General features: G+C 39.1%; 1 protein-coding gene across 1 annotated transcript in view; it reads right to left on the bottom strand.

Annotated features, from left to right (window-relative positions):
- The window catches only part of GRM7 (glutamate metabotropic receptor 7), a 673160-nt gene that overhangs the window by 637697 nt on the left and 8054 nt on the right, over window positions 1–27409 (bottom strand). Inside the window, exon 2 of the mRNA XM_075938705.1 lies at window positions 17855–17902. The gene's annotated coding sequence lies outside the window, so the exon portion shown is untranslated. The remainder of the gene's footprint in view (window positions 1–17854; window positions 17903–27409) is intronic.

The raw sequence follows: 27409 nt of genomic DNA, 5'->3' as shown, positions 1-27409 counted from the left end.
GATAATCTAGTTAGAGATTGGTTTAACTTTGAAGCAAGAGATGTAACATCCTTATCACATTTTTTATATATGAACTGTATATTCTGAATATATTAACTGGGTATTCATATAAATGTCTTATTCCTTTGTCAATCTTGAGTGCTTGCCTCAATAACTTCCTATGGCAAGGAGTTCCACAGTTTAATTACATGTCATGTGGATATTTATCACTTTTGAATTCCCATCTTTAATTTTTAGCCATTTAATCAACTACCTACCTAATTTTCTTCCTATGTCATTCCCATTGATCACATGCAGTCAGTAACCCCCACCTCAATCATCAATAGTCCCCTCAAACAAGGTAATTTATGCATTTAGCAATTCCACTTATATTTGTAAGGAGCCTTTCAACATATACATCATTAGGTAAATCCTCTTTGAGTACTGAACATTGGCATGAGTATATCACTCTACAACTATATACCCTCCACAGGCTCTGAATTTGCTCCCTGCTGAATCTTTACAAAGGCCTTTAACAGATCAAGGTCTGACTGTGCCAGAGCCCATCTAATCACGTATGACCTTCCAAATACTTGCACTCAAAAGGGACCCTACAATGGGAAAACCCAAATTAAGAGGAAGAGCAGTTTCCAAGCCAAAAATAAAACTTTGTCCAATGAAAAAGAAAACATTTAGACTCACTCCTCCTCCACTAGTTGTTTGGCAGGATTTTAGGATCAAAATATCCCAAATCAGGTTTAAATTGTGTATGTAAACTACACCAAATGGCTTGCAGCTGGCAAGCCATTACATCACACAACAGAAAGACCTAACTGCCAATAGGATGTTTGTACCATTTGTAGCATTATTGATTTAAGCGGTGGTAAGAGGAAATTTCTCTCTCATCTTCTACATACTCTAATTAGGATGAAATCATACTATTGAAATTAATATCTATCTTTCATATTTGTGCTATGTAGTGTTCCAAGAAAAAAATACGGCCCTAAACTATCATTGGATATTTTCTTTACACACCTTAATTTGGCATAGTTAGAGAATTGTGTTCCCAGCACTAATAGATTTTGGATTCAATATGATGCAAATTGAACCATTATTGTCCCTGTTACTAAAGGGAGGATATCCAAGGGTGGCATTTGTGTCTTTCCATTTTTAATACATATGAGCACACTGCTACATAAAATATTAAAGACATACATGAAACCAACAAAGGTCAGTGCACATGTTTACCAGGGATTGGCACACTTCATATTTTACCATGGTTTTGCATAGGAGGAAAAATGAACTCCTGATGCAAACCCTTGAGTGCATGAGACAGATCTGTGGGGGTGTTTGTTATTGGAAGCTGGGGATGCCAGTCAGTTTGGCAGGTGGAAGAAGGGAAACAAGCTTTTCATAGAAGGGGTTTCCACAAGATTTGGCAGCTGAAAGGAGGCTGAGATTGAACACAACAGGAGAGGCAGCAAGATTACACTGAAGCCGGGGGATGAAAGGAAAGTGCAGGAAAGTGGTCCCAAGTAACTGCAAAGAATTGGTGCTTAAATCCAGGGGTTTCAGACTGTACACATAGGACAGAAGCAAGGACACTGTATACTGGGAGTCAGACACAGGGGACTGAAGCTTGGCTCACTGGATGGGAGCTTGGCTCCAGGAGGCACAGTTGAATACAGCAAAGTGGAACAACTTTGAGACACATGCTAAGTGTAAGATTTGACCCATCTGGGAATACTATTTGACACAATGCTCTCTCTCTATATATATATGTATGTGTGTGTATGTACACACACAAACACACACACACACGCACGCAGAAAGAGAGAGAGAGAGAAGAGAAAGATTATTTAAAAAATATATCATGGCATACCTTTTATATGCAAGATCTCAGAAAACTAATTTTGTACATCTTCTGTTCAACTTAATGGATGGGAAAAATGGAATATAAAGTCTCTGACTCACAGATTTACATCTGACTCAGAGTGGTGAGTTTAAGTGACTGGGGAAAGGTTTGTTGTCCTGCCTGAATCCTGAAGCAGTTACAAGCTGAAATTCAATGGGCCTCACTGGACAAATAAAATGAGTTTTGCTTTTTAGATAGGACCCAAATGAACCTGAGCCTTATGTATGGAACAAGGTATGACTAGGAACATAGGGTAGCCCTCAGCTATAGCTGCTGATTGATGCCCCAGTTTAGAAAACGTGTGCTTGAGTGTGCAATATTTGGCTTTTGCCTCAGCCGAAATATAAGTGAGCAGCACTGCTGTTGAGAGCGATAAGTCCAGAAAGAGGTTTAATCTTCTTTTAAATATGAATGAACACATCATCATTACATTGCCACCTAGAGGCCAACCAAATTCCACTCTGCTGTGTAAGGCACTGTACAAACATAATGAAGATAACATTCATAAATACCATGTAGAAAAGATGAAACCTTCCTACCATGCTAGTGTTTAAAAATAAAAAGGTGGACTTGGCTATAGAAATCTGTGTGTGTGTGTGTGTGTGTGTGTGTGTGTGTGTGTGTGTGTGTGTGTGTGTATTTTATATAGATATGTGAAGTTTAAGTTTAGAATAGGTAATACTGAAGCTGAATGGTGAGTGGCGCATTAAACATATCCAAAAAATGGGCCCTTCTAACTTGTTTGGCTCAATCCATCATCTTATTTGACAATCTCTATTGGACAGATGCAGACATTGCCAAAAAGAAGTCAATAGAGCATCCAGCATCTTTTAATGAAGCTACAGAAATGTACACTAGCCAGAAGATCTGGCCCTGTATCTGTTGCCGAAGATATAGTTTTAAAAAACTCATACTGGCATTGGTATTTAATGCAGCCAGTGAGCAAGGTCCATACAAAAAATACATAGCAGGCCAGTGGAAGCAAAGCAGGCAATAAAAATTAAACAATATTTTTAAAAATTGGTGCTGTAGCATTTCACTACAGCACAAGGTGAGAGGTAGCATCATACTAAATGAATGGATGTGGTACAAGCAATTAATTTTTTGGTTGGAGTCAATGGTAGGACTTGTGCCAAGGCTCCTGATTATCTGGCACTGAGCAAATAATTTTGGCACTGAAGCCAGTAAAAAGGCAAAAATCAAACCCAACCTGTGATCCTTAACTCAGAATGAGTTACAATGTCTGTATACACTTTTGTGAAGCCTCTCGTGTTAGAAAAAGCAGCACATTTTCTGAGGAAAAATCTTTAGGTCCTTTTGATGCTTCTTATTTTTATTGGATCCAATATTAGACAATTAATAATAATAATCAGTATTAAGAATCCATCTTAAATCTGCAAAAGAAGTGTTTATATTAACGCTCAACCACCATTTAACCAGGGCTAATTTTATGTTTCATTATATTGTCCAGGGAAATTTAAGCAAGAATATAGTAGTGATTGGATTAACCAGATTAGATGCAACCTCAGTTTTGCTTAGAGCTATACACTTATCAACATTTGGATAATTACATGCATCATTTTTTCCATGTTGCATCACTTCTGAGCTCTTGGATTCAGTACCCTATCCTATATGTAGGCATACAATAGTTAATGCTTTATAAAAGCAGCACTGGAAAGGAGACAAAACCTCACGCTTCAGAGTGTACAGTAAATCAATTTCTAGCTATGAGGGACTGTGATGAGACCTTCCTCAGGGGCAGATTATCCTACATCTGCTTTCTGTGGCATTTTGGCAACTTCCTCTGAAGCATCAGGTGTTGGCTATTCCTAGAGACAGGACACTGGACTAAACAAAACAAATTACTTAACATATTAGAGCAGTCATATAATCAAACCCTTGTGCAGAACTCATTATTGTACTGGGGCCTTAATCTACTATTTTATCTGTAAGATTGTGGTCCATATAACAAATCTGATTTTAATACCCTTTGTGAATATGCAAAGCCCTGCATGCCTTTATGGCTGATGAGCATGGAATACTGGGTTAAATATTCTCAAGAGGTTTGCTTGTGTATGCACAGAGTAAAACGTGTTTATGGCACAAGGACAGAGATGTACATGTCCAGGGCCATGTATGAGGCCTTGAATATTTAGTACTAAATTTACTTTCAGACGTTTTGTGCTTCATGCAAACAGACCCATTATTAAAGCAATGGCTGTAACATCAGGCACCCCTTTACAATAATAATGGATGCACTACAATGCACTATGTTGTCTTTCATACCAGCATTTTGTTGTTTGGAAACATTTATTTAAAAACATTAAGCTAAAAAAAAGAGTTTATGCAAAGTGCATAGACTGAATTTTCAACTGATTTGGTGAATACAGACCACTTACATAAAACAGCATTGATCTGATATTTATAACCCTGCAAAATAAAATGGAAGAAATATTTTAACTGTCAAAATATTGGGCTCTATTTAATTTGGTCAGCATTTCAAGCCACAAATGCATCTGGGCTGAGGATAGTTTCAATAATAAATTACACGAACAAGACAAAAATCAGAATGTCACTAAATACAGGCAGTCTATTTTAGCGAGGAGGACCAAATTGCATACCAGCTACAGTTATGAAAGTAAGGTTGTCACAAACAGTATCCATCCATGTATCAGAGGGGTAGCCGTGTTAGTCTGAATCTGCAAAAGCGACGAGGAGTCCTGTGGCACCTTATAGACTAACTGAAGTGTAGGAGCATAAGCTTTCGTGGGCAAAGACCCACTTCGTCAGATGCATGCCCACGAAAGCTTATGCTCCTACACTTCAGTTAGTCTATAAGGTGCCACAGGACTCCTCATCGCTTTTGCAGTATCCATCCATGTAGCATATATTTATGAGAGAGGGGGCTTCATACACTGTCATTCAAGCCACTTATAGTGCCAGCATTTGGCAACCCAGAGTTCAAAATTGAGTCAGGCCCACAAAAATCCTAAGCAAATTTTAAAAATAATGAGATTTAAAAAATGTACTGGGTCTGTCTTTATTGTCTGGTAGTTAAGCCTTCAGGGGTGGGTGGTCACATATTGCAGGGTTTCTTTACAATCATAATAGGTAGAAACTATTTTTAAACAAAACCTGAGATTCTTGTGTAATCAGAAGACTCCAAAATCTGGCGCTTTAAAGAAAACATTCCATATCATAGTACTCATCATAAAAGAGAGAGAGCTAGCAACACTGCTAATAATCAGTTCTCTGAATGTAGCATGTTATCCTTTCTCTCTTTAAAGGAGCCTGCATATTTGTGGTGCTGCTCATTGAAAAACCATCACAAAAATAAATGTGCCACATCTTCATTTAGTCACTCCTGCGCTTGAAGACAGATGTGTTAGTGGCTACTCCCTCTAAATCCCACCATGTAAACAGTAGGAATAGGAGGTCTTTTCTACACTCTAGCTTTTGCCATTTTAATTATGTTGTGTGTATGTGCGTGTGTGTGTTTGATGACATAGTTCATGTTAGAAAAAGCCCTAGTGGAGATGTAGCTAGCCTGAAATTGGCTGGGAATTTGAATTAAACATTTGTCATTGAAAAATTTCAATTTAATCAAAGCTGAAACTTCTTGCAGGAAAGAGCTAATTTAGTCTAATTTCTCAACTTGAATTTTTTTTGCAATTGTCAAAACATCCTTAGTTTCAAATATAAATCAATAAAGGAAAAATTGTTGAAATAAAAAAAAAGAGAACATTTCAAAATTATTAAAATGAAACATTTTGTTTGAATACCCCACCGTCCAGATTTTAGGGTTGGAAAATTTTTACTGTTTTGATTTTTGTCCTAATTTAGCATGGCAATTATTTTTGAAATCTCAAATGTATGTGGGGGTGGGGAAATAGTTTCCCCAGTTTTTCCCCCTTTCTACTGAAATAAGCCATACTAGTTTAACTGCATCAATATAAGGGGAGGTGTTGGACACTAACTAGCCTGGCATAATTAAACTGACAAAACTTTAGACAAGCTTTCAGTATTTGCAGAATGTTTGTCCATAAACAAGGTCGATGTATTTATTGCCAGGGATTACCACAATGCACTTCCAGCCATTCAGTGTGTACTCCGGGAGTTACTAGCAGCCTGGCTCCAGATCAAAACTGATTCCCAGAGATGTCAGATAATAGAATGGAAAAGCCAAAACTGCCATACAAGAAACTCAGCTGTTTCTGGTGTCTGAGATTTTCTAACTTTTTCCCAGTGTGATGTCAGGAAAATCACAAGACTGGAAATCACATAGTTCCTACATCATGAAGTAGTGAACCCTGCTCCTCCTCCTTTCTTCATCTCCAGCTTCATGGCCTCTTGGAAATTTTGCAAACAGGACAAAGATTTTTCCAAGTAGCTTCTGCCCTTTATAGGCTGGTATCCCATAGGAAGGCATAATAGGGATTCTACTCTTTTTTCTATAAAGGGCATTTAAGTAAGTAGAGGATCTGGAGGTACATATTTTTCAATAGCAATTCCTTCTCCAAAGAACAATTTGCAGTGCCCAGTTAGAATAGTGTCACTTTTTCCTATATGGGAAAATCTATTCACTCCAGCTATGTAATTTATTCATCCTGGTTGCAAGATAATTTTTCTGGCATTTTTCCAGATGATGTAAAACACATGTCCCCCTAAAGTCACATCAGTGCATATACCATTGCTTTGAAGGCTATCCAAGCCAAGCCTTTAAAAGGAAGAGATAATCAATTATGCACAAAAAAGACAAACTTTGAAAAACTGTTCCTTTTAAACAGCTAATATTTCAAACGGGCAGATGTATTAGATGAGCCCCCAGATCAAATCATTGCAATGCTAAAGAACATTTCCCCCACCAAAACATACATAGTTACCTTAGTTCCAATTTACTAAAAACACTTGGTATAAAAATTAATCATTCCTTACTTGAAATAATTCCTTAGCCGCTGAAGAATTTTTTTTTTTTTAAATATACACTTACTGATATTTCACTCCTTCACCACCATTTTATTGGCAGGCTTTGCAGAAATGATCAGCCAAAGGAGTGGTTAAAATCTCACAACTGTCTTCAGCGTTTTCTGTATGGACATTCATCTAGCATATTCTGTATCCATAATTTGTTGTATCTGCCTGATTTAAGCTCAGTCCTACTTTCCATGCACATCACAAGCTTCCCATTAGTTCAATGGTAGTTTTCCCATATGCAAAGAGTAGAGGGGCCTTACATTTTAAGCCTCCAAACTCTAGAGTGACTAATCCTTATTCATGCCAGTAGTCAGTATTGGGGGAAAATGTTGATGCGACTAATCACTGGAGCACAGTCTGCTTGCCCAAGACTACTCATAGGGGTATAAGGATTTTCAGGATCATACAAGTTGCTGTATCAGCAAGTCTTTATGTGAACATGGATCCCAATTCAAGTCAAAGCTGATCTGCACGGATCCAAGCATCACATCCCACTAAGATTAACTTTGCAAGATCAGGGTTTTAGATAGTAAGCTCCCTGTGTTTGAGACCATGTCTCAGTGGTTTCTGGAGATGTACATTCAGATAAATAGATTATTTTATATAATGCTGAGAGTAAGGAGATACAAATAAAAATTCTGATCACTAAGCTTAAAGGTTGCATTACAGCAATGTAAATAACTGATTTTTCAATTCACTGACAGGTCCAAAAACTGACAAGAAAAATTCAAAATTGAATAGTTAGTTCAGATCATATGAAATATTTGGTTTGCAGATTTTAAAACAAAATTAAGGACATTTCAAAACAAAAACTCATTTTGACTTTTTTTAAAAATATCGTAATTGTTTTTTTTCCCCCTCTCTTTTCCCTCCTCTGACCCCAGCCAAAATAATTTAGCTAAATTAATATGAATTCATAAAGTGAACACATACCAGGTCAGACCATAGGAACATTTAGCCCAGTAGCCTGCCTTCTGACAGTAGACAATGACTGATGCCCCAGAGAAAATGAACAGAATAAGTAATTAATTCATCACCTATCGCCCGTTTCCAGCTTCTGGCAAACAGACGCTAGAGACACCATTCCTAGCGCTAGCTCTTTTTTGAACCCTGTTATAGTCTTAGCCTTCACCACATCCTGTAGCAAAGAATTTTACAGGCTGGCTATGCAAAAAAAAATATATATATATATATATATATATATATATATATATATATATATATATATATATATATATATATATATATATATATATATATATATATAAAATGGAGATTGCTTATCTCCTAGAACTGGAAGGGACCTTGAAAGGTCATCAAGTCCAGTCCCCTGCCTTCACAGCAGGACCAAGTACCATCCCTGACAAATTTATATAATGCTGAAAGTAAGGAGATACAAATAAAAGCTCTTGCACAAGAGGGCTTATTCCTCATGGGGAGAGGAATAACTCTTCCGGAAGAAGCCCTGTTTTCCAACGCTAGACTGTAAATTTACTTGCTCAAGAATGTGCGTGCAGTGTAGACACCCAGTAAGTTTTTGCGCAAAAACAGCTCTTCTTGTGCAAGAAGCCACCAGTGTAGACATAGTCTGAGTAGATGTTTTCAGAGTACTGACCACTATGACCCCAAGAGCTCTCGAGTAGTAATCTAGACACCATCATTTTTTTTTTGTAGTTGGGATTATGTTTTCTAATGTGCATTACTTCGCATTTGTCCACATTGAGTTTCATCTGCCATTTCATTGACCCGTTACCCAGGTTTTTTTTGGTCAACAAACTGAATTTTCAGCTAAAACAATTTTTGGCTGAAAAATTTCAAAAAGACCCAATTGTCACTAACCCTCACATCATAGCAGTTTAGAAGTTTAGTAATACTTTGACAGAACCAAGCTCCTCTTGTTCCTGGAGCAAGGACCCCTACTGCTCCATCAGAAGCTGGCATTAGAAACCCCATAGCTGTGCACTGGCCAGTCTTCGAGCTTTGTACAATCCTCTTTTTAGAGGTTTATAAAGGTGCCAAAAAATTATCCCAGAATGAAATCTCACATACAAAGTCTTGTTATTTCTAGTCTCATCCCAGGTTCGGTTTAACAATCTCTACACCCGCTGTCACCATTTTTTTAAAAAAAATGTATGCATTTATATTTTTCAAGAAGAATTGTTTTTCCAAATAAAAGGTACATACAAACAATTTAATAAGGAGCATAGATAGATATTCTCTACTGCCTTTTTATAAGAGCATAAAAAATTCCACTTTCACAAACCCAGTCTTTCTGACCTCATATTCCACCTCACTTTCAGAAGCACATGCTTAAGGAAGCATATACCTTAAAGAAGCTCAAAAGATTAGCTTTTCACCTTCAAGTGAGACTCAACTTTGAAACAGTCTAAAAGTCACCAGCATCAAAGTGCTACTTAACAGTTTCAGTGTAACTGGTTGATGGTCTAAGTTAAGGTCCCAGCGAACAAGGGGCCAGATCACAAACCATCACCATCATAGCTAGCATTATTGCAACCAGTCTTATTCAGTAACTTGGACTCTCTGCTATCTACGAGAGGATTATTCTTTTATCAGGATAAGAATCAAGCCTGAAGCTAGTTGGAGTAGTTTTAAGAAGCATGCATTAAGATCTGAGTATGTCTACATTGTGGTCTAAAGTTGAATTAAGATGCTCAACTTCAGCTACATTAATTGCACAGCTGAAGTCAAAGTACCATAAATTGACTTTTGGCACCGTCTATACAGCAGGAAGAACACTCTTCCTTCAACTTTCTTTACCCTTCATGAAATGAGGGTTATAGAAGTTAGAGTAAGAAGCCCATTGTTTCAAAATTATTTCAAAATAACTGTCTTGCTGTGTAGGTGCACACTCTGTTGCTTCAAAATGAGTTTTTATATATATATATATATATATATATATATATATATATATATATATATATATATATATATAGCAGCCCAATGTCTGTGACTTTGAAACACTGGCTGTTCCCTCTGGGTGGCGCTGTTGCCTCCTGCTGTGGCTCTTGTCTGACTTCTGCACCACTCAGCTGGGCCACTGCAGGGGAGCAAGTTGCTGTTTGGGCTCCCCCACGGCGGCCCGGCTGAGTGGTGCAGAAGTCAGACGAGTGCCTCGGTGGGAAGGGCAGTGACTTGCGGCGTGACAGCAACTCAAGGCCCCTCCCCCTAACTGTGAACGTCACTGCTGCACCCCCCTTCGCTTCCTGCAGTGGTGCTCGGCTGACTTCTGCACCGCTCAGCCAACTTCTGCACCGCTCAGCTGGGCCGCCGCGTGGGAACACATGGCGCAAGTGACCGTTTGGGCTCCGCAGTCCCCCGAGTAAGAGGCAGGAGGGGGAGGAGAACTGAGAGAGAGAGAGAGAAAGGCAGTAGGAGGAGGAGGAGAGAGAGAGAGATAGATAAAGCAAGAGATCGGAAGCTCAGGAGAGAAGACTGACATGGAGGAGAGACTTGAAAATCCCGTTTTATGACGGGCTAATTGGCTAGTTTCAAAATAAGCATGCATTATGGACATAGCCATACTGTCCATTTCACTCCTGTTCTAAGAATATCCTAATTCAGTGTCCAGAACTGCTATGGAACATTTCATGATGTGATCAGGAAACTTAATTATTTTAAAATTAATTTCCAAAAGATCCCCTTGCATCTATGTACTTACTATAAAAATTACAAATTCAGATTCTTCCATATTGCAAGCGAATCCTTTATTTCTTCAATTAAAAAAAGTATTTAAAAATCTACTGCTATGGTTTTATTTCTCATTTTAATGTATACATTGTTAAAATACATGTTTAGACTCAAAACAAAAGGACATACTTTTCCTCTTATCAGTCTCATTTACAGCTACATGGGTTTAAAATAGCGACAGTTTCTTTTATCCCTTTATATCAATAGGACTAAATATCAGACATGTATCATTATGTTTGCTTCCTTTTTATGATTTAATATCAGCTATTTGCTTTATGTCAATGTCTATTGTCCCTTGAGGTAAATAGTAGCCTCCTCTTCACCCCTGTCAATATTCAGTTCACAAGTCGATAACTGTTGAAGTTACTCTCAACACAAGTTAGTATCTGGTAATTCCATTCCATGCTAAATCCTATAGTGCCTACAGCTGGTCCATCCTATATTTGCTTTTTGGATGTAGGGAATAATGTACTTGAAATATTCAGAAGTATACCAACTTCAATTTAGTATTACTGGGCAGGAATGGAACATTTTGGGAGGAAGTAAAGAGACAGCCAGTCCTTTCCTGCTGTAGAACCTAGCTGAAGAGAGAAAAAGATGGGAGGTCAGAGCTCCCCATTCATGCCCAACACAATTGTTGTTTGGTCACAGGATTTTATCTAAAACCCATAGAAATCCATGGACTTTGGACCAGGCCCAGAGGGAAGAGCAAGAACAGAGATCTCTTGACAGGAGGATCCTCTAGCCTAGCATTTCTCAACATTTGGTACCAGGGACTGGCTTCCTGACTTCCTAAACTGCATTAGGGAAATCTCAGGGACCAGCACTGATCCATGGACAAGTTGTTGAGAATCATTGCTCAAAGCAAAGGACTTTTGGCACCTTACCTGAGTACCTTGGAACTGGGAGAGTAAGAAAGATCCTGCAGTGCGTTCTCAAGCCCTAAGGATGTAGTGGATACAGAAAAGCTTCTTTGCAGCTTCCAGCTGTTGAGGCGACCAACCTAGCCCTAGGACCTATGAAAATGTAATTTTTATGATGATTGTTGGGAGACTATGCCACCTCCCAACGTATTTTCACTGCTGCTATTTCAGAAATCCATTACTGAGAAAAGTTCCTTCCAATCCACTCAGACACCTCCCCTTTCCACTTCACTTGCAATTGTCTTGGACACAGTCATTTGAAAGCACTTTTAAAAATGAAGATGCACTTCAGGCTACGGTCATAAATCATTTTCAAATATTGAAATTGCCACATCAGAAGTGACAACCTAGCAATTTTAGGATGCTCTCTATACCGAGGATGTGTTGCATTTCAGTACAAGAAATGTTTAACACCAATTGGAAAGGTCTCTGATCTATGATTTGTTGGAGTATTATTTTCCTTTGGTTGAAAATTTTTATTAGAATGGATTAAACTTCATTTGAGAACAGGGAATAGAAAAAGCAAACTTCCTGGTTAGAAAATCCTGGGCTAATAAAAGCATTGTGTATGGGTTGTTCAGAGTAAAGTGGTGTGAACAGGAATTTGAAATAACCCAGGCTGAAGTTACTACAGAAAAAAAGATCCATTAGTATCACTCTTCTCTCAAAGAACAGTGGGGCAGATACATTTGATTCAATGTGATCAGGTAACATCAATTCAAGGCCACATAGTCTGAGCTGTTGGACTCAATAGGTGAGCTATTTTAAAATCAAGTGCCAATTGAAGTGGCTATTGGAAGCCAGTCCTGCTTCCACTGAAGTCAATAACATTCTCGTTAATTTCATTCAGAGAAGAACTGGGCGTCAAGTTAGAGTGGCACTAATAAAGGAAGTAGAAGTGAGCCTGAATAATTAAATATGGCTAAAACACAGAAAATCGTTCCAGTCTGAGTCAGTTGCAGAATTCAACATGCATCTGACATCTTGGGCAGAAACAGAGAAGGCTAAGAGCCCCAAGAATGAATAATTTTAGTACAATATCATGATGTTTGTGCATCCAAAAGAGAATGGGTCATATCCAGGGTTCCCTCCATGGATGCGTGCCTGTGCACCAAAAATTTGAGCCCCACCCACCTTCTCAGCTGAGCTGTGCAGTACTGGCTCAGCTGCTCCAGGGTGGGGCTGCATGGCTGGCAGCTTGGCCTAGCTTCAGTCCTTGCCCAGGCTTGGGGCTGCATGGCAGCCTGCCCATGTCTCTATCAACTCTCTTGGCTGCCTCCAGGTCCAGCTACCTCAGGAGCACATCACACCCCTGATTCAGGGCAGCAAGACCAGCACTTTGAGTTGCTGCTCAGCAACCTGGTGGCTGAGAGAAGCCAACAACTGGAGCTGCTGCAGGGTCTGGGCAGCAAGAAGCTGCTGCTTCACCTCACCTGTGTAATTAACAAAAAGCTGCATGAGTAAGACGCCAGGCAGGCCACGAACGAGGGCAAGGAGTGTGGGCAGTGGGGTAAGCAGGGCAGGCAGCGCCTAGGAGGCACAAGGGGCCAGTGAGCAAAGCCAGGAAAGCCAGAACTGGACAGCAACAGCAATGCCTGACGGGAAAAAAGAAGAACTGAGTCCAGTGCAGCGACTTGTGCTAGAGACTGAGCCAGGAGGGACAACACTGGGGCTGTCGCAGCCTGTGGGGGATGTTGAGCTTGGAGGGAGCTCTCCGGGGAGCTAGCAGGACATTGAGCTGCAGTGCACACTAGCTGCTAAGGACCCTCGGGGGTCTGTTCTGGCCTTGGGGTGATCTAGGCTTGGGCTGCCCCATCCCGCTCTCCTTTTGTGCAGTTGTCTGCTCACCAGGGACTAGGGCTGTACCTCAAGGGCATTTGGGAGAAATGGGACAGAAGTTCCTAATGACCTGCAGCCATTGAGCCTAAGTCTTTGGCAAGAACAACATATGTAGCTACCTTGTGTGCCAGGGTGTATGTAGTCCTACCTGCTGTGGTCCTCAGAACTGAGCTCAAAGAGTAAACAAGCATCCAGCCCAGCTAGAGAGAATTTGGGAAGTGGAATCCCAGAGAAGGGTTCATCTCCACTCCCTTTCCCCAACATAGATAAGAAGGGATCTAATATTTTAAAACAGCACCTGCACTCAAAGGATGCAACACTGCTTGACTGAAAGGTAGCATTTCCCTCTCTTTGATTTGGATAGTGTTGAATTTACATCTTCAGCTAACTGTAGAGCTCTCATTTTATGTAGAAAGATGGGCAATATTTAAAAGGTGATTTGCCAAAAAAAAGTTTAACTCTGTAGAGCATTCTCTACCACTCCTTAACTTAATATTTATAGGGTTTTTATTGCTGGAGTCTTTTTAGAAACATTTATCTGATATCTATGGAAGGGCTGCAGAAGAACAACTTGGATAGTTGTGACAATTAACACCTTTATCAGCTGAAAAGGTGAATCTCTTAACAAAATCAACTCTTTATCCTGAATGTTCACTAGCCATTAAGTTATGAAATACTGTAGCTTTTTACCAAACAGTAACTACAAATACTTTCCCTTCAACTTTTCAGTCTTGACTCTTGTTACTATTAGTCTTTGAATTCTACCAGTAGATGCAGGTGACAGATTCAGGTGCTTGGAGCCTATGGATGTAATAGTGTAGCCGTTCAAATGGTTAACTGAGCAGCTCTGGGAAGATACAGTTAAATGGACTTTCTTCAGCACCCAAATGCACAGCCTCAATGGACCACAACTCCAGATACATCATCTTATTCTGTGTAAAATTTTACATAGGCTAAACTCATGTTGCCCCTTTTCTTCTGTTGTATCTGAGGAGTTTTTAGATTCCCATGGGAGAGTTGGTTGTATATTTGTTTTATAGATCTATATTGTTTAAAATGCAAAACACTATTTTACTTGTAGACCACACGGTAGATCTCCTGTACACATTTTTGATAGGGACAAGAATTAAAGTAAACCCTTTAGAGAGGAGAGGAAACTGTAACTTGCATTTTGTGATACATGTGGGGTTTGGACTAAAGTTATTTTGTTTTAGAACATTTCACAGTTTAGGAAATCTAACAAATATTCTTCAAATTAACTTTAACGAAAACTCCCATATTAAGGAAAGTACATGGACTCAGGGCAATAGGGTGAAATAGTTTCATACCCAATAGAAACTAACAACATTTATTTAAAAGTTATTTTTACAGAAGTAACAAGACTCGTGTTTAAATAAGAATTTTTCTGGCACACATCTGAACAAGCACACATGGCCTTAACATTGGTGCACAAGACCAAACTCACTCAGCTCATGGACGGAAAACGTTAGAGCCGTGGTCCCCAACACGGTGCCCGTGGGCGCCATGGCGCCTGCGGGAGCATTTGTAGTTGAGGAACTAGTACAGACTCAGAGGGAAGAGCACCACCTACTGAATCAGCAACTTTATGTCATTTTTTAGATGGGACCACTCTTGGCATGGACACATCAGGAAAAAGACAGGCCCACTTAAATTTAGAAGAAGGATGCTACTTATTAACTATAAACATGCCCAGACCTAGGGAAAGACTGTAGAACAACTCACCACTCTCAACATACAGGTGCCCAGCAGAATGGGTCTAGTGAAATGCCCTGATGAATTACCATGATGGCCAAGTCTCATCTCTACAGAACATGCTAAATCAGTTCAGGGCCAACATGGAAGTAGCCCCAGCATCTCCTTACTTTTATTAATCTAGAATTTAGGCAAGAAAAGCCACTTTCTGCAGACATTCAAGAGAACCACCTCCACCAGCAAGATGCCTCCTGGCCAGTGTGTAAGACTGCACCTGACCCTCCCACAGACATTATCCTGCCCTTACCTGCAAAAAAGGTGCTAATTAAAACAAAACAAAACCAAAGCAACCCTCCTCCCACACAATGCTAAACCTCTTTGATGACCGGACGAAGGCAAAAAAAAAAAATGTCGACACTGTATTCGGTCATTGTGAGGTTACACATCCTTCCTTGCCCTGAAAGGAGCATTGGTAGAACCCAAAGCAGAACAGGAAGCCAACTAGAAAACAAGCCATGATAACAAGCCATGAAGAGCCTTTCAAGGCAGCTTTTCTCTTCTACCCTTAGGAAAGGGGAACAGCCCAAAGTAGCTCTCTGGAGCCCAAATAGTAGAGCTGTCAGATCACAGGGGTGGCAAGGCAGCCCTGCCCACCACATAAGACTGGTGTAGAAAAAGCACACTATAGATGTTCTGGCATTGAGTATTTATTGTTTGGTTTAATGGCATTCACCACTTTGACTATACAAATAGTTCCTGCTCCACAACCCTAGGTGTGTCCATACCCTGCAGGTTTATCCAAACTCTGGGAAAGGATATTGTATATGAAGACGTTGTATCATGATCAGCAGTAATGCAGAGACCATGACAGATTTTGTTTATATATTCAAAGACTGGCCTCTGTTAATTCCATCCCCATATTAATTTTGGTTTTCCCCTTCTCAGTTAAGTATTTTTCCCCCAAGAAGACTATTATTGTGACATGGTTGCCTTTATACTACTGTTTACAATACAACTGTGTCTGAAGCTACAAGTTCTCACTTCACCAGTCTCCCAAGGCAGAACCTGGAACATTCATAATTTCTGGTGGCAATTCAGTTTCATCCACTCAAAATATTGGATAATTTTCAACAGTATCAGAAGTGAAACCTGACTAAGCTTGGGGGAGGAGAGAAAGGGTCCGAGCTTACTATTTCTGTCCCACAGTCCAAGCTTTAAATTAAATAAATAAAAGTTTCTGGACATTATAATTGTAAGGAAAGGCTTAAAATATTCTCAACCATATATAAATCATGTGCTTGTCAGACAACCTCAAAATAATAGTTCTAAAATCATCACCTGACTCCTGTGTATCTCTCTGGCACGTGGTTAATTAATAGCAGGTTTAAAAGACAAAGGGGGTTATTTAAATGAGGAAACCACTGATAATATTGTCTTAGCTTTATTATCCAATGGGCTTCATGTTAGAGTCAACATCACACTATATATTAGAGCTGGGAAAATGTTGGATTATCTCCACCTGCATTTTGATCAATGTAAAATTTGAAAGCATTTGCAAAATTTAAAATAAGTCCTATACCTTTATTGAAATCTCTAACATTTTATTCTCCCTCTTCTAGATCCTCTTTGGGTTTGAAGATCTCCAGAAAATATTACTTTATTGTGACTTGATTTTGCATGACTAGTTCAATGGGCTACAGAAAACTAAATCACAAATAAGCATTTAATCAGACTCCATAGTCAGTGGCAACCAGATTGTTACTTGACATGTTGCAATCTACTCTTACTCTACAGCTGCTTCCCCAAATGGTGTTTGCTGAGACACTGTTTTATTTCTTTATAAGGAAGGGAACATGTGGAGAATATTTTTTTTAAATCACTTGTTTTTTTTAATTTTCAAGATTCCTGTCCCTGGAAGGACAGAATCCTGAATGGAAACAAACGGTTTTGAATAAATTCAATTGTAGAATGACAAAAAATAAACTAAAAATAGTCACAATCCCCTACCTGATATTTTCCACCATTGATAGTGGTGTGATATAAAGGATTCTACATACATGCACATATTTTGTGTGTTTAATTAACAAATAGTTGATGACGGTCCTTTCGGGAACTCACTTAATCATGTGATTAATTGTAAGCATATGATTAGCTTTATTGACTACCATGATTGATTGAGAACTAAAATGCAATTAAAAAAATACATCAGGTATGAAATAAATGGAGCTACCATACAATTACAACATGTTTTAGCATTAAAAATAAGAAAATACTTTGCCTCTTTTTACATTTTGTCTGTCTTACCAAACATTTTCAAGAGACCTTAAGTGATTTAGGAGTAGAAGTCCCATTTGCAAAGTCACTTGAAAGTCACTCCGAGACACACATCTTCAAAGGTATTTAACCTCCCAACTTCCATTAATTTCATTGGGAATTAGGATCCCAAATACCTTTGAGGACAAGGGCTTAAGTCACTAAAAGCCATTTTCAAAAATGCAACTTAGATGTCTAAGTTACCTAGAGACAGATTTTTTAAAAAGTCACATACTTCAGAGCCTAGTGTAGGTACACTATTCCCAGTGAAGTAAATAGGAAACAAGCATCTCCCTGAAAACTTAGGCACATAAATATCTTTTAAAATAGCCCTTGGGTGCCTTACAACACTTAGTGATGAAATGTCTTAACATCTTTAAAAATTTGGGCCTTGAAAGCATAAGAATCACTGACTAACTGCCAATGAGACTTAGTCTTGTAAATTCCATTTAAAATAGAAACAAAAAACTTCAGGGAAGGAGACGCTTACCATAACACCTCGACCAGTGAAGCTTTTGGTTGTAGTTTCTAGGCATTTCTGGAATATAAATAAAAGGTGAGACATAAGAATGAGAATTATTTAGTAATATTTAACAAGATCCTCTCTCTACTGAACTCTTCTCTTGTCTTACTTTCATTCAATCCTGTTTAAATGGGCTATATTGGCATTTATTTATATTTTGATAATGAAGCATTGAGAACAGTAAAATGACAAAGTACAAAATATGAAGATAACAAATCTAGCCACTTTATACCAGTATCATTAAAGAGAATCTTTTCTGCTACAGGCATATAGAGCGGGTTTAAGTAAGAGTCGAGGAAAAACTAAAAAGACTTTCATATACTGCCCCTGAAGTGAAGCCTCTATGAATAGAAAGTACACCATCCCACCAAGGGATACTCTATCAGACCCTGCTAACAAATGTAACAAGATCCCCTTGTGAGCAAGTTATTACACCAGAGACAGATACAAGAATCCAGGCTTCTATGAGCTTGAAAGACAATAACAGACACAAAAGCATGAGATGCTTTGAGATATTTTACTCCCATTGCCAAAAACATCAGCTGTTCAGAGAGTTTGTATGTTTCTCTATGAGGTATTTTAAGGTATCTTTTCCAGTTATTTGATATTACATAGCAGTACACATGTGAAACTTCGGAGTTCAGTAGCTTGAATACAATTCAGATTCTAGGCTTTTCTGTGTTGCCTATGATGGGATATGTCTGGTTTGCTGATCAATAAACCTGATTTAAGGTGAACTTATTAATGAAAGGCATGAGAACTATAGAACTGAACAATGTTCTTTTAATAAGGGTGTGTCGACACAGCAGCGGCAAGCCCATTTCCCCAATACGGATGGGCAGAGATGTGATAGCTGTACTTCAGCAGGTGCATTAAAAATAGCATGGCTACAGCGGCACAAGCTAACATGCAAATACACACATAGGGGATCAAACAGGTTTATTGTCCATATCACAGCAGCTACACCAACCACTATTTTTAGCATGCAAGCTTGAACAGCACTGTCATATGTCTAGTTACCCATACTAGGGAATATGCTCTCAGTAGCTTGGGCAGGAAGTTCTGCTTTTGTGCTAGATCATCACCCAGCATAAACCTGCCTATTTCCATTGACATCAATGGAGCAGCATCAGTTAGTACCAGCCAAAGCGCCTGCATTTTATGCTGATTTTATCCTTGCCTTTTTTAAAAACAAAAGAAACAAACATGTGAACACTTTTCCACTAGGGATTGCACTGAAATCATCAGTATAGTCTGTTAATAGGGTTTGATAAAACTAGAGTTATAGAATGAGTTTACATTAGAACAATCTATAGCTTAAAAAAGGGAACATAATTGCAATGCTGCAGTTATATTTGCCAGCACAAAAATCCATAAAATAAGATTAAGGCTACAGGTCTACTACCTTTCAAAAATGTTACCATTAAACACAAATCCACAAGCTTCAGAAAGCTTGCAGAAGCAGTGTTAAGGTTGTACTTCTCCAACCATGGACCCAAACTACTTTAACTCTTCTTTCACAAAGAGGCAAGCCTACCATTTTCCCTCTTCTGTTTGTAAGCTATCAATGATGTGAACTACAGAACATTGGTTTTATTTTATGTTTTATATGTGCATATCTGATATTATATATGAATATTTCTTGCTCCTGTAGCGTTTACTCTTTTCATAAAAGTCCTCCAGTAGCATAATTTGGGCATATCATGTTTAAAACAGTTTTGTGCTATATTTAAACATTTGGATATTTACGATGCAGTACAAAAATGAGTGTGTAATCATACGGCCCAACCCTGTGGCTTAGTTTAACAGTGCTGAGTGAGATGTCTGATGAAATGCTCGCTGAAGTCAATGGGAGTCTGTCAAGTGACTTCAAAATCTTGGTGTTAAAGCCATTACTGAAGAATAGGGAATAACTGTCTTCAGGATGCTATTTTTCTCTGACTGGAAACTTGCAACATTTTGTGCGTTCTGTGTATGACCATAATGTCTCTGAGATTCAGACTAAGGCAAACTTTTCTGTGGGCACAGATGAAGTTAAACTGGATGTTATGAATGAATTATACATATGTATATATTTTTTCCAGCACGTTGCTAGAGGGAGTAATATGGATGCTTTCTTTGAGGACTGTAACCTTGTGTATTGGAATTTCCTTAGTTTTGTGAAAAAAGCCATTCAGTGGGGCTAGGTGACCAATGGAAGGAGAAGGGGCACATGTTCAACAGTTCTTTTCCCTTGATCTTGTGTCTGCCTCCAGACTCCTCTCACTAATGCTCACTTCTTAAGAAAGTATCCATCTTCTTCTGGGTTGTGGGAGTTTCATTTCTCAATGTTAATTCCAAACCTTTTAGCAACTGTTTTTATTGATTCAGGCTTATAAAATTCTCCTAACATTAAAAAAACCCACTACTCATCTTAGAAGCATTCCCCTGATTCATTCAAAAAAAAATCACCATGTTCATAAATTCTCATTTCAGTTTTCCTATATGCCTTCTGTTAAATTAAGGTCCAATGCTAGATAAAATTATTGATGTTTTTCAGAAAAAAATGGAGATGTGGAATTTAACAATAATGGAGAACTTGTAGAAGAGAATTCTACTCAGGAGAAAATAAAACTAAGTTAAAATGAAAAGACTAAGGGTAAGTCTACACAGCAACATTATTTTGAAATAACTTAGTCCGCATCAACACAGCAGGCAGTTATTTCAAAATAATGTCAAGCTGGAGGACTTCTTTCTCTGACTCCTGTAACCTTCATTGTATGAAGAGAAAAGGAAGTAGGAGGAAGAGTGCTCCATTTCAAAATAAGTGCTGTGTAGATGCTTCCAATTTTGAAATAAACACTTTTGAAATAAACTATGCAATTAACATAGGTCAATTTGCACAGCTCATTTCGATGTAAGCCCTGCTGTGTAGATGCACCCTAATATACTTTTAACCAGATTATTCAGTTGGAATGGCAGTTGAAGACTGTGAAAAGTGACTAGTTCTACTAGACTGGATTGGGAACCAGTATATTTGAGTTAGATCCCTGGCTCTGCCACAAGTTACATGTGTGACTACTTGTAAAATGGGGATCATACTTTTCCCTCCCATCTGTTGTTTATCATGTCCATTTAGAGATTCTGAGGCAGGGACTATCTTTACCATGTACAGCAGATGGCACAATGGGTCCACAATCTTAATAGGGAAATCAAGTCAAATTATAAACACAAAAAGTGACTGGTCCACATATGGATTAATGTCTCCCCTATAAAAGAAAGGGAAACTGCCTCTGTGGCAGTACTTCTCTGAAGACAGTACAGTGCTCTGGCACTATCACAGGAGAAGTGACAAGGTTCAGCCTGCAAGAGTGCACATTATCCCTTCAACAGCCCCAGACAGACTGCCAGTAAGATAGTACAGTCCCGCACTCCACTGTATTTGTGTTCCATTACTTGATGTTCAAGCATCCTTTTGGGAAGCCCAGACAGCAGTTATGGAAGGTACATCAATGCAACACATTGGAGTAGTGCTGCCACGCAGCACCACTGAGAGACCTTCAACAGAAGAGGCTGAGGGAATCCCACATATGAATATTTTTATGATCTGGAGGTTATTAGACTCAAATACCTGTTCAAATGTCTTCTCCCTCTCAGGGAGAGAGGTAACTTGAGAGGAAGAGGCCCCACGTTCGAGGGAGTACCTTAAGAAATGGGCTAAAATTCCTGAGGCTGGTTTCTTTGTCTTGCCCGGTCTGTTTTGTGGAACTCGCCTGAGGGGCTTGATCCAATAGGCTTGCTCAAAAAGCACTTACCCAGTCAAGCCCTGCATACAATTTAGAGGGTTGAATGCCTATCTTCCCCTGCTTTGTGAATTTCTGAGAGGATTAGGTAGGAAAAAGTCTTCCAGATACTGAAGACATCCATGGCTAGAGACAGAAACATAGCGGCCTATGGATTTTTTTTGTTAGTACAACTCAAACACACACAATTTTGGTGCTGAGTAAGTTTAAGCACCTACAAGATTCAGTAAGAATTTTGGAACCCCTGCCATGCCCAAAACTTGGACTCTGAGGCCTAAAGAAATAGAGACTTAAGTGCTTAACTCCTTTTGTTCATCAGTCCCCAGTGCACATGAAGAGACGACCCTGTGTGTCACTAACTGGCACATGTCAAGGTTTCAAGAAAAATCTCAGAACTGAGATGGATAGTTCTGCACTGTCTACTCAAGAAAAAAAAAATCTCTTTGCAATTTCACTAGGAAATTATGAAACATTTCAAAAGGCTTTATGATGAGAACATTAAGCTGTAACTAACAGGATTGCGGACTCAACTTCTCACTGTGATATAAACATCTCCCTGCTTGCTACATGCCTGCATCACAGCAGCATTGGGACAGAGAGACCAAATGTGTGCATATGTTAGCATATACAAGTTGTGCAGGTACAGGAGTCTGCTGAAAAATGAGTCCCTGTAAGACACTTGGAAAAGACGTGCTTGAAACAGAAATTGCCCAGACTGGAAACTGTGTTGTACCAAATAAAAGCAAGCAGGATCTTATGAGGGGGATAAGGCAAAAAGCCACATTTATTGTAAAAATAATAGAAAAGATAGAAGCAAACAATGTTGTTTAACTACTTATTCCTAACACTACTTAACCCTTATACCTATAAACCATTCATTCATCCATTCATTCAGGTTCTGTGTATTTGTTATACTTACCAGCCTGGAAGTTGCTTGTGACAGAATCCTGGCCAGGTATTCTGTACACAAGTGATGGTAGTGGGGAGGGAAGTCCTGATCAGATGTGCATCTGAAGCTCCTGGTAGGCTGGCAGCAGAACCTTGGACTCTGATTCCATAGTTTTAGTCCAGTTCTTATAGGAATTTTTTCCTATGCCAGTCTATGGAAATTGCTGCATCATGCTGATGTCTCCAGGGTGGCTGCCAGGTGCTCATCAGTGATCTCATCAGGTGGACCTCCAGTACTTGGTTCTCTCCACTTGACACCTTTTGGTTGCACTGGCACCTGACGCCTTCTTCAGCCCTTTGTTGCTGTATTCTCAGGCTGGCACCTCTCAGAACTATTCATTCATCTTAATCGTCCAAGCACTCTCTCTCTCACATACATTCCCTAATTAATGTTTACCATACAGTATTTTGTATAGTTACAAAAGTTTCTGGGTAGTATTGCTTAAAACATTATCTGAGTGCTGAGTAAAGTTACAATGTTTTAAAGAGAACCAGTGTCAATTTTGTAACAATGCCCTTAGTCAATTACAGGGCTTGGCTCCCATAGCAGAGTTAGTGGCTTGACAATGCATTGTTACAATGTATCTCTGCAATGTCAATTTCAAGCAGCCCCTTGCACAAGCTTGAGCATGCCCTGGGGCACAGAGGGTGGGCTGTTTCTGGATACATAGGATTATATTCTTAACAGTTCTAAGTTACATGACCTAATACATTATATTCTAAAGGGGCAATAATAATAATAAATCTAAACATTTAACAGTCTTAACAAATAATAATAATAAGAAGAATTAATAATAAATCTAAACACTTTAAGTTGTGGGGAACAAATTGTGGGGAACAAATTATGGGGAGTCACTTCCATTTGGGGAAATCATTTTCAATACATTAATATGTTATCCCTACAACTGTCCTGAGAAGTCTCTTGTAACCACAGGTTGAACTTCTCTAGTTTGGCATTTTTGGTCTGGCAACATTTGTGGTTCAGCATGATTTTAGTTAGTGGGATGGCCACTTATCATGGGTGTGGCTAAGTTTCCTGAGGCCTCAAAGTTTGTTTAGAGCTAAGTAACAGCATAGAACAGAGCCAGGACTGGTGGCTATAGTTTACCCCTAAATATATTGTAAGAACCCAATAAGCAGTAGAAGTGTTGGTAATGCTACTAGACAATGTTGACCTCCCATAGTTTGGCAAATTTGCAGGTGCCAGACTAGAGAGATTCAACTTGTACTACCCACAGTTTTCAAATGTTCTAAGTCTCTTCCAAGTACATTTAATCAATTGGTTATAAAGGTGGATCTACATCACACACAAGAGACACTGCTTCATTACCACTCAGAGTGGAGAACAATATGCTATTGATTGAAATGGAAGAGATGGCAGGTTTTGGCCCACCATCTGTCAATACATTCATAGCAATTGCTAGAGATCAGCAAGTAAAGACAATCTTTCTGCCTCCTCTGCTGAAAATCTGTCTATAATCCCTTGATCAGCCAAATGTAGCTTTAAAAGGCATATCATACCTAAGAATTGTGATGTACAGTCATTACTGAAAGAATTATATATTTTTCAGAGAGGATTTGAAGGACAGATTCTAATCTGGGCAATTCCTATTGTTTATTACAAATAATTATTGGATACAGAATAGTCAGTTATAAAAGAAAGGTGGTATGGGAATACTGTGACATAGTGGGGGTACTTGCTGGGCTGTGGTGACCTCTGCTGTCTGGAGCAAGACCCAGCAGGGAAAACCTCACTATGCAAAGGAGATGCCAAACTGGTTGAACCAGATACCCCCCATGGAGAGGAACAAAGGAAGGTGGAGGCTGCCCTGGCTGGGGGGCAGGGCTGGAAGAGAGTGAGTTTAGTTGCGGGCTGGGAGCATGGAGGAGACAGCCTAGGGAAAGGGGCTGGAGTTTAGGGGCCCAGTCTCCCCCATCTCAAGGGGGCCTGAGGCATCCTAGCCCAGCTCTGTGACCAGATTCCATCTGGGCTGTGCTGTATCCTGGAAAGGCAATAAACTTCCTCTATTCCACCGGCTGGTGCAGTCTGTTTGTGCCATTTCGGGGTGCAGGAGACGGGGGACCCCCAACGCGCCGTCACAAATACTAACTAAGCAAATCAGAATTCCATCAGGTTATATAGGAGACAAATCCTGCAAGGTGCTAGATGCTCTGAATCTAGTCCAGCAAAGCATTTAAACTGGTCTTTAACTTTAAGCATGTAAGTAGTCCCATTGATTTCAGTGGGACTAGTTAAAAAGCTAAGCACATGCTTAAGTGCTTTGTTGGCTTGTATGAAGAGCTCTCAGCACCTTACAAGATGAAACCCTGTTTTTGGACTGAATGATGTACACACACACACACACACACACACACACACGCACACGCACACGCACACGCACACGCACACGCACACGCACACGCACACGCACACGCACACGCACACGCACACGCACACGCACACGCACTGTGCATAAGTTATACCTGTTTGTAATATATGTTTGTATGTTACCATTGAGACGTCTCAGTCAAGAACAGAGGACCCACAGTGGCAGAGACTGCATTTATGTGAAACAAAAAGTGTCACCAAGAAGCTTGCAATCTGAGCATGAGAAGCAACTAGAAAATGCAACTATACAAGAAAAACTAAGATAAGAAAGAGGATTATATAATTACACAGAAAAGAGGGTGACTGTGTGATACAATCACGGAAGTGTGATTGAGTTTGACAGAGCTCTGAGGACTGTCAACTAATCCCAGCTTTCAAGTTCCAAGCTCTTGCCTTTCTCCATATTTGTACTCTTTTTTTAAATGGCTGCAACATTCACAGATTTTAAGGAGAGAAGGGACGGTTACCATCATCTAGTCTGACCTCCTGCATGATACAGTCAAAGAAATCCACCAACCAGCTCCTGCATCGAGCCTGTGATGAGCTACTGTATATCTTTTAGAATGATGTCTAATCTTGATGTAAAGATGAAGTGGTGGAGAATACCATTGTAACAATTCACTTGGGGACCATGTTGTGACACATAATAAAGACTCTGTATTTTAAAAGAATGTTTTAGCTTTACTCTGAATTTGTATTTGCTTCCAGTAATTTAATCCATCAGAGTACAGCATAACAAGATCCATGTATCCGCAAAAACCTTCTCCAAATGTAGTTACAGATCATGATCAAGTCACCTCTCAGTCTTCTCTGGAATAAACAAAATAAATTGAATTTCTTCCACTTTTCACAGCATGACAAGTTTTCAAGCCTTGAATCACTTCTTTAGTCCTCCTCCAAATCTTTGTACAGGTTGAACCTCTCTAGTCCAGCAACATCCAAGGCCCATCATGATTTTAGTTACCTGGATGTTCATTTTTCATGGGTGTGGCTAAGTTTCCTGCCGTGTCATAAAGTTTGCTTACAGCCACCAGTCCTGGCTCTCAGGCTATGTCTACACCAGTGTTTCTCAACCTTTTTGTGGCCCCCTTCTGAGCCTTGTTTACCTCTGTGGCCCCCCTCATAACCACTGTTAGTTGGAAAAAAGGTACTTAATTTACCTAATGTTCCTTTTTTCCATGTGGCCCCTTAGAGGTAGGGCATGGCCCTTGGGGAACCATATGGCCCATGGTTGAGAACCACTGGTATATACTATAAGGTTTTTGCAGCAGAGAGTATGCTAATGCAGACTCATTAGCATGAATCACAATGTCATTAGCATATTTTCTGCCAATGCTTTCTGCACAAAAAGAAACAGTGTAGATGCTTCCTTTTGTGCAAAAACTCCCTTTGCACAAGCTGTTTATGCTTCTCCCAGATCCAATTGGATCCAATATATTGCATCTGACCTTAGCGATCTGTGGATCCAATATACTGTGAATTGATTCCCCCTCCTCTTGTCCTTTCCAGTGACAAATGACATTTAAAAAGAGAATGAGATTGTGAGTCAGAGTGAGAGGGGAGAACAACCACCAACTCTAATGACAATGGAAGATATGTTTCTGGGTTTAATTTTTTTTTTTAATTGAAAACTTTGAGGAAAGGTCACCTGTAACTAATTCAGTATTTTACCATTTTATAACCAATGATTTATCACTACAACCACATTGTGTTTCTTTCTCTGCTGTGCAGTATATGCAGAAGTAGATCATCAAGTAATTTTTAGCTTTTATACCTCAATACAATAACATTGGCACAGTTTCATTGAATCAGACCTGAGGGATCTTTGGATCCAATATATTGCATCAGACCTTAGGGATCTGCGGATCCAATATACTGTGAATTGATGATTAAAAAATAATTTCAGTATGTGTGTCTCATGTACAAAGTAATATAAACCCAATTAAGGTTAAGGTTTTTTTAATTATTTTTTCTTTTCTTATAAACTTTCACTATCATCGGATGCTTCAGGATGTCAAAATAAGTATCACACATTTCATATTTCCATTAAAAATAAATGGAGTGAAACAAAGAAAACAGACTATGCTAACACTAAAGGGAACTTTAAATTTATAGGTACAATAGAGCAGTAAAAATGTATAATATCCCATGGAGTATACTCATTTTGATTGCAATTATTCTATGGGAAAAAAACAGTGTAAGTTTTAATTGTTCCCATTTGCCTAGATATAATTGTTTTTATGCATTATTGGGTCTAAATTTAATTTAACTGCTACATTTTCAAAGAGAGGTAGAGATTTAAAATGTACCACTTCCATTAACATTAATAGGAACTGCACGACTTAATCCTCACATAGAATGTGATCCAAAACTCACAAGAGTCAATGAATCTAGGATAGGCTT

Source organism: Pelodiscus sinensis, chromosome 11 (genome assembly GCF_049634645.1).
Source record: "Pelodiscus sinensis isolate JC-2024 chromosome 11, ASM4963464v1, whole genome shotgun sequence".
Taxonomy (NCBI): Eukaryota; Metazoa; Chordata; order Testudines; family Trionychidae; genus Pelodiscus; species Pelodiscus sinensis.
Note: the sequence above shows the minus strand (reverse complement) of the source record. Positions and strands in the feature narration are given on the sequence as shown.